Raw genomic sequence first — 7,335 nt, 5'->3', positions numbered from 1 at the left:
TTTTTCCTGTCACGTGGCTGGGTTTGAATACGTATTTTTGCTTGCAGGAGGGTGATCTGAATGCAGGAAAGCTGTCGTGTTCCTTCTCTACAAGTATTTTTAAATCATTGACTTTGCAATCTCGATAATTAGGATTTTCCAACAGAGATTGTATTCAAAAAGGAAAGGAAAAAAAGAAAAGAAAAGAAAAACCCTGAACACTTGGATACAAATACAGGTAAAACTTTGTAAGGTTTAGCAAACTTAAAATTAGAGCTCATGAGGCATTTAGACCTGCCAGGCAATACTGTAACATCTGTTTAACATGATGCCCTTTCTTGAGTTGAGAGATTTTTTTACTCTCACCCAGATACAGAGTTTTGCAGCAAATCCTTTTACATGATTCACATGAAAGTCTTTGCTTCCTGAAGTCTTCTCAGATATAAATGACAAAAGCTCACATTATCTGCCCCATTTTTTTCAATCGTGACTTGACAGGATAAGGAACCACATTGCTACTGAATTACATCTTTAGTGCAGATTTTCCACTTGGGTTTTATTATTTTTAAGCACTCGGCGGTTAGAAATAGGTGCGTTTAAAAATAAATAAGTCACCTCTTGCTTTTAGGTCACAATCCTGCTTCAGCTGAAGTCAAAGGAACAGTGTCAGGCAATGAGTTCTGCCTCGTTAGAGCATGCTGGGTGAATGTCTTCCATTTCCCTTGGATAACAAGAGACCTGGAGCTCGATTCATATCCGTGTCACCCAAGACAATACAGGTGTTGCACCCTCATAGGAGGGATGTTTCTGAAACAACCTTTCTGATGCTGGCAGTGAAATTGGTCTTTGCTTTACAAATGCCAGCGCATGGAGTTGGTGCAAAATGGTGAAGATGGCTCCTGCCCAGTGCTTAACTCCAGTTTGGTGCTGGCATAAATGCAGTTCTGTTTGCCATGGCCAGATATCGCTTTGCCAAGTGGAGATAAGCCCTGAAAGACAGATTTTTATAGACTCACAGAGCAGCTCGGGTTGGAAGATCCGTTCCAATGATGATGAAACCTTCTGTGATTCAAAAATATTTTTCCTGTATTTTGCAGCATTCAAGACCAAAGGTTTCTTGGACTCCAAACCACAGCCACGTCACCCTCATACACAGCTTCCTTTGCAACTTCAGCTTGTGACAAGCATCCCCTTTGGCAAAATAGCTCTTGCAATGGAACTATCTTCACGTTTGTGTCTGCCTACAGTCACCCATGAGACATTGACCTCCATCCGTCTCCAGCCCTGGAAAGTCCCACAATGAGAGGTTTGGTGGGTTTGGATTTGCAAGGAGTAGCTGGGGCAGTGTGAAGGCAAAGTCCAAGCTCATCCTCGCTCATGGTTTAACACAGATAGAGACATGTGAACAAATTCGAGGTGGCAGTTGTAGACTTAAGGCCATTGCAGCCCCGATGAGCTGATGGTTTATATTCCTGCCACAAAAGGTTGTTTTCATTGTTGTTTTAATCACTAGCACAAAATAATTCCAATCTTTTTTTTTTTCCTCCCGTGAAGCGATGAAGTGACAAAGCAGCAAAATAAATAATTGTATCGTCGTCTACGCAGAGCAAGCAAAATTGGGTTTGCAAAATAAAATAAAGGAATCAATCACTTTCCATACACAAAGACTATTTTTAAGTAATTCTTGAAGCAGGAGAAGTTTTAGGATCAGAGAAGTGGCTGTAATCAAAATGCTGGAGGAAGATGGGATTCGTTCAGAAAACTAAGTGCCTCATTAAAAATCAATCTCCTTTCTGCACATTCAAATAGTGTATTGATTATCATACTTTACCAGATCTGTTTATAGTCACATTTGCTTGAGGGAGGTAAAAAAAAGAAAAGCCAACGTGTTGTGTCGTATTTACTACAGTATTTATCCATCTATTGCTGCAAGATAAGCACCAAGAAGGTCTAGAAGAGGAAGCTGCGTGTCCACCAGGACAGCTGCATGGGTTGGGCCGGTCATGCAAGGAGTTTATCTGTGTTGCCCCATTCCTAATTGCCATCCCGACCCTTTGGGGTGAGTTCACACCCACCCCACACTGCTGAGATTGCTCTGCTTCAGCATCAGTGCTGCTCTCCCAGGAAAGTCAGAGATCTCTGTCCCTGCAGAGCACAGTGCTGAGGATTTGCAAGTGAAAACAGCAAAACGAGCAGATGAAGGGGGGAAATGGTTATTATTCAAATTCCATTTCCTGATTACCAGCATGCTATCTCCTAATTTAGAAGCAGGCAGTCCCTTGAGTCTCCCTGCTCATCAATTATTTTTTCTCCTACCTACCAAAGCCAACCCAGCAGGTACAAGGGAGGCATCAGGGCTTGCCAGCAGCATTGTGGTCTTTTTGTTTCCTGAAAAAGACTCTGTGTGTGACCACAGCGTGCCTCTGGATTACAGTATGTATCTTCAATTGCACTTCATGTATAGGAGTGAACCTAACTATGGGTTTGGAACACTGTGAGTGAGCAGCATTGCTCTGCTCTTCTCCATAACAGTCATTTCGTTGGTCATTACATCCTAGTGATATTCAATTCTCTCAGAAACTCTCTTTTCATTCTCCAGTCCATGGTCTACAACTAGAAACTGGAAAACCCAGCATGGCTAACAGCTCTAGAGGCAGGCAGGGGGAAGGCAAAGTTTGCCTCGAGGGCAGTCCTGATGTTTTGAAAGGAAACTGTGGGACTGAAGTGAACCTTTGCTGAAATAGAACGTATTTTGCCACTGATCTGCATCCTCAGGTCTGATTTGAAATAATCTCAAGCTTCCTTTGCGTACCAGCAATTGGATTATTCTGCTTTTGCTCGCAGAGCCCTGCATGGGGCTGAGCCCCGGGGTGCTGCCACCAGCCCTCCCAGAGCTAACTGCAAACTCTGCAGCACATTTCTGATAGAAAGAAATGCAAATGTGGCAGAGCTTCCCACTGCCCTGCTCAGAAGCCATGGCAGGCTCTGATTTCTGTAAGACACAGGTGCTAATTATTGGAAACGCTTCCCTGAGAAGTACCAGTCCCCTAAGGGGAAGTGTTGGGGAGGCATTATTTTCCATCTAATCTATTAAATTTAGAAGCTAGGATGGCTGCCACCTGGGAGACCCCTGTGATTATTGACTTATGCAAGCACACTAATTTCCAGCACTACCTTGTCTTCTCTCTCCTCCCTCTGCATTATCTCCATTTATGCCAGCTGCATATTACCAAAATTGTAGACTTTTTAGGTTCTGCAGAAACCTCGGAGACCTGGCAGGTTTTTGCTGTGAAAAACTGCACTGAGAGGGACAAAGCCAGAATGTACAAACAGGCAGCCAGGTAGGAAAGAGTAGGACCAAACGTGATTAAAGACACGCCTGATCTTGGTCTCACATCTCCAGGTTTCTGTAGTTCAATAAAACCACAGTGAAAAAAAATCAAGTCAGAAATCCTTGGGACTTTCTAGTTCTTCCCAAACACTTACTCCCCCAGCCTCCATGATGCTGGTAATCTGCTTTCCATATGGGCTCTGCCATCTTCCATATGGGCTCTGCCATCTTCCATATGTGCTGTACCATCTTCCATGTGGACTCTACCATCTTCCATATGGGCTCTGCCATCTTCCATATGGGCTCTGCCATGTTCCATATGAGCTTTACCATTTTCCATATGGGCTCTACCATCTTCCATATGTGCTCTGCCATCTTCCATACGTGCTTTACCATCTTCTATATGGGCTCTGCCATCTTCCATATGTGCTCTTCCATCTTCTATATGAGCTCTGCCATCTTCTATACAGGCTCTGACATTTTCTATGCAGACTTTGCCATCTTCTATATATGCTCTACCATCTTCTATATGTGCTTTCCCATCTTCCATATGAGTACTGTTGCATACACCTACTCATATGCCTAGAGGAGATGTTTCTACCCAAGGTGGCCTTGTTCTGTAGCAATAAGTGCACGTGCTCCGTGGCTCTGTGTAACCCAAATAGTTCTCTAATGGCTGAGTAATACGCTTCCACTCTGTATATCACCCTGCCATTGATTTCAATGGGCTTTGGATTGGACACTAAGTCTTTACGATGTGTTTTACTTCTCACTTCCTAGCTCCTTGCTTTTTTTTTTTTTTCCCCCTTGGTTTAATGGGGGCCTTTCCACGTTACTTTAACAAAGTTTTATGTGTTTTAATTTTCTTTTATTACTTTGTAGCCGATTTCCAACTGCTTCACGAGACAAGTCAATGAGACAGAGCTCCTAATAAACCTGCATTCATCAATGCCTTGTTTTACTCTCTTTCATCTCTAACTACCATCCAATCACTTGGACAACTGGTGCTTCTGAGCTTGCAATTAGACCCATGCTTTCTACTGCTGATGAAGGAAGATTAATTAAATCAGTGCTTTTCAAGGCTAGAACGAATGTGGGAACATTTTTGGCACTTTTCTCCTTGCTTTAAACCTGTAGCCTATTAATTTAAGACACCTGGCAAAGGACTAACATTTTGCCCTGATAGAAAACAATAAACTGAGATTTATACACTGGAGTCTTACGGAAAGGTTTCTTTTTCCTTCCCAAAATGCAAATTACGGAATAAAACGACATGAGATCAGAGAAAAAGTTTACAACCTTCCTTGCAAAGAATAAGGACTTCTACAACGAACCTTTCATTTTTTAACAACACCTGAGAGAGCGAGGGGATGGCAGTGATATACTGATAGCAGTATTTATCTCAGGAAGCTTTCACACTGCTCTATCCACTGTACCAGGGCTGTGTGTGCCCACACGCACATTTAAGGCGTTTTCTCAGCAGATACAGTCCAAAATAAACAAGACAAACAGGATAAGAGAAAGAAATCAGTGGGACTGCTGTTCTGCGGAACAAGCACTGAGTTGTAGCAAGGTTAAGAGAATGGGATTACATCAGACCTGGCTGAAGAGGTCACAGGAGAATGAGTGCTGGTGTAGGAATCTGGGTAGGAATCATTGTCTTGAGTAAAAAATCTGAGTAGGACTCACTGTGTTGGGTTGAATTCGTCCAGGAGTGGTTCAGGAGATTGCCCCGTGCACTGCTGAGTGATTCACTGAGGTTTCAAATGCCTACATCCCACCCTTCGGTTCCATTAGATCACAGCTGAGTGGTCACAGGGTGGGAGTAGTTGTACTTTTTATGACCATGCCTGTGAAAATGCATTCCTACATCCTCTCCTTACACAGCAGTGACTGGGCAGCCTTGTACAGAGCTGTAAGGAGTTGTAATGTCCATATGTCTGAGGGTCCTGATGAGATGCATCCCAGTGTCCTGAGGGAATTGGCCAACGTAGTTGCCAAGCCACTCTCAGTGGTACCTGAAAAGTCACTGAGCCACTGATGTCATTTATCTGGATTTCAGTACGGCCTTTTGTCACTGTCCCCCACAACATCCTTCCCTCCAAATTAGGAAGATTTGGATTTGTCAGATGGACTGCTCAGTGTGTGAGGAGCTGATTATAAGATCATGCCCAGAGAGCAGTGGTTAATGGGGGCTGTAAGCAAGAAGGAGACAGACTCTTTAGTGGGGCCTGCTGTGACAGGAGAAGGGGAAATGGTTTCAAAGTAAAAGAAGGGAGATTTAGATTGGATGTAAGGAAGAAGGTTTTGGCAATAAGGGGGTGAACAGTTTGCTCAGAGAGGTGGTGGATGCCTCATCCTTGGAGACATTCAAGGGCAGGCTCTGAGGATAGGGCTCTGAGCACCTGACAGAGCTGTGGGTATCCCTGTTCATTGCAGGGAGTTGTACCAGATGGCCATTAAGGGTGCCCTCCAATTCAAGCAATTCTATGACTGCAGATACCTTTCATTAGTTGAAGTATCTCATAAACCACGCAAGAAACTGCGTATACTGCAGAACACTTGCAAGATATTCACCCTTTATTTCTCAAAAGCAGTCATTCATGCTCTTTCAGCACTGGCCACCTCTTTTTTATCCACCTTTCAGGTAGCATGGGCGCAGCCTGCAGTTCTGTGTGCTTCTGTCTGTTCCCTCACTGGTTTGCCATTGTTGGTACCAGCCAAGATTGTGTTTCAGGACAACAGCTTTGGATACTGGCTGTGCTGTGTGGTCTTAGAACGTGCAATAGGTTGGCACCCACTGTCCAACCAAAACCTGTGGCACTGGGGTAACTGGCTCCAAATTCAGCTTGCTGGTGGCCGGGCTGGGCAGCCTTTGCACAGCAGAAGCTGTTGGCATTAATTTCCTCTCCATTTGGAGCAGATGAGATGACAAAGTCATTTGTCAGTGTTGGTTGTTGCATTTTCAGGGATGCAGATGGCACACGAACCCCTGCAATTTCCAGTGATTTGTTGAAATCTTCCCTACTTGTCCACACGGTGGGAACAGTTTGCATGAGACTTAGAGCTTCTTTCTTTATGGAAAAACCTACAAGAAGAAAAAAGCACAAGCCAGGAGCTGTGCTGTGTGCATCGTTTCCAAGACAGCATGCTATTTTATTGCCATCAGTAAATTTTCCCCGGGTCCTCATTCCAGCTCCCTCCTACAATCAGCAAGATCCCCCAGCACTGAACCTGAGGCAGAGCACAAAGATACCTGTGTTTTGAGCTGTGATTTTTATTGGTTTGCCCCCATGTTTGAAGGGCATGCTGGTAAAACCCTATGTGTAACCATCCTTTCTCTGGGATGCTTTGAGGTGTTCTGGTCCCTCACAGTGATCTCTGATTAGCTTGAAGAAGAAGAATCCCCCAGATCTCAGTTAATTGAAACACACTTCAAATAACTGCATTCGAAACTGAGTCATTTATAAGCAAGACAGGAAGGAAAAAGAGTTTGGCAGGAGAAATGTCGAGTCGCTAGTAGGTACCTGGTCTCCTCCAGATATACAACGTGTATGGGCACACATCAGGAACCCTCTGGTGCCGTGGAAATTGGAGCAGCCATAGCAGATGGGTAAACACAACTAATACGGTGTAGTCCATTTGTCAGTTTGGTGATGATCATGGAAAATTTGGTGATATATCAAAAGTCTCTGCTGATTGATACCAGCCCATTGGACTCAGACATTGCCCCTTGAGGACAGCCTGATTAATCTGATTTGGGGCACACTGAGCTTTAAAACAATTCCTTATGCCCCAGGATGACTTCATCCTCTGATCCTTTGTCCCAGCTACATGACTTACGCTCTCCTGTAATTTTAAATATCTTCTCTGGTTTTCTGGCTCATGTTTCATGCAGTAGGCACACAGAAAACACACGCTCACTCCTGACACAGTCTGTGATTTACAGAACAGTGCCATACTGCTCGGTGTGTTCTTTTGAAAGTCTTCTGGAGTCTTGCACCACTGATGTGAAACACCGCGTT

General features: G+C 44.0%; 1 long non-coding RNA gene across 1 annotated transcript in view; it reads left to right on the top strand.

The window, feature by feature from the left end:
- LOC104914246 overlaps window positions 1-1,854 on the top strand; it is an 11,578-nt gene extending 9,724 nt beyond the window's left edge. Inside the window, exons 2-3 of the long non-coding RNA XR_795907.2 lie at window positions 48-217; window positions 608-1,854. This is a non-coding gene — a long non-coding RNA (uncharacterized LOC104914246). The remainder of the gene's footprint in view (window positions 1-47; window positions 218-607) is intronic.
- Window positions 1,855-7,335: the final 5,481 nt, after the last annotated feature.

Source organism: Meleagris gallopavo, chromosome 24 (genome assembly GCF_000146605.3).
Source record: "Meleagris gallopavo isolate NT-WF06-2002-E0010 breed Aviagen turkey brand Nicholas breeding stock chromosome 24, Turkey_5.1, whole genome shotgun sequence".
NCBI classification, from domain to species: domain Eukaryota; kingdom Metazoa; phylum Chordata; class Aves; order Galliformes; family Phasianidae; genus Meleagris; species Meleagris gallopavo.
Note: the sequence above shows the minus strand (reverse complement) of the source record. Positions and strands in the feature narration are given on the sequence as shown.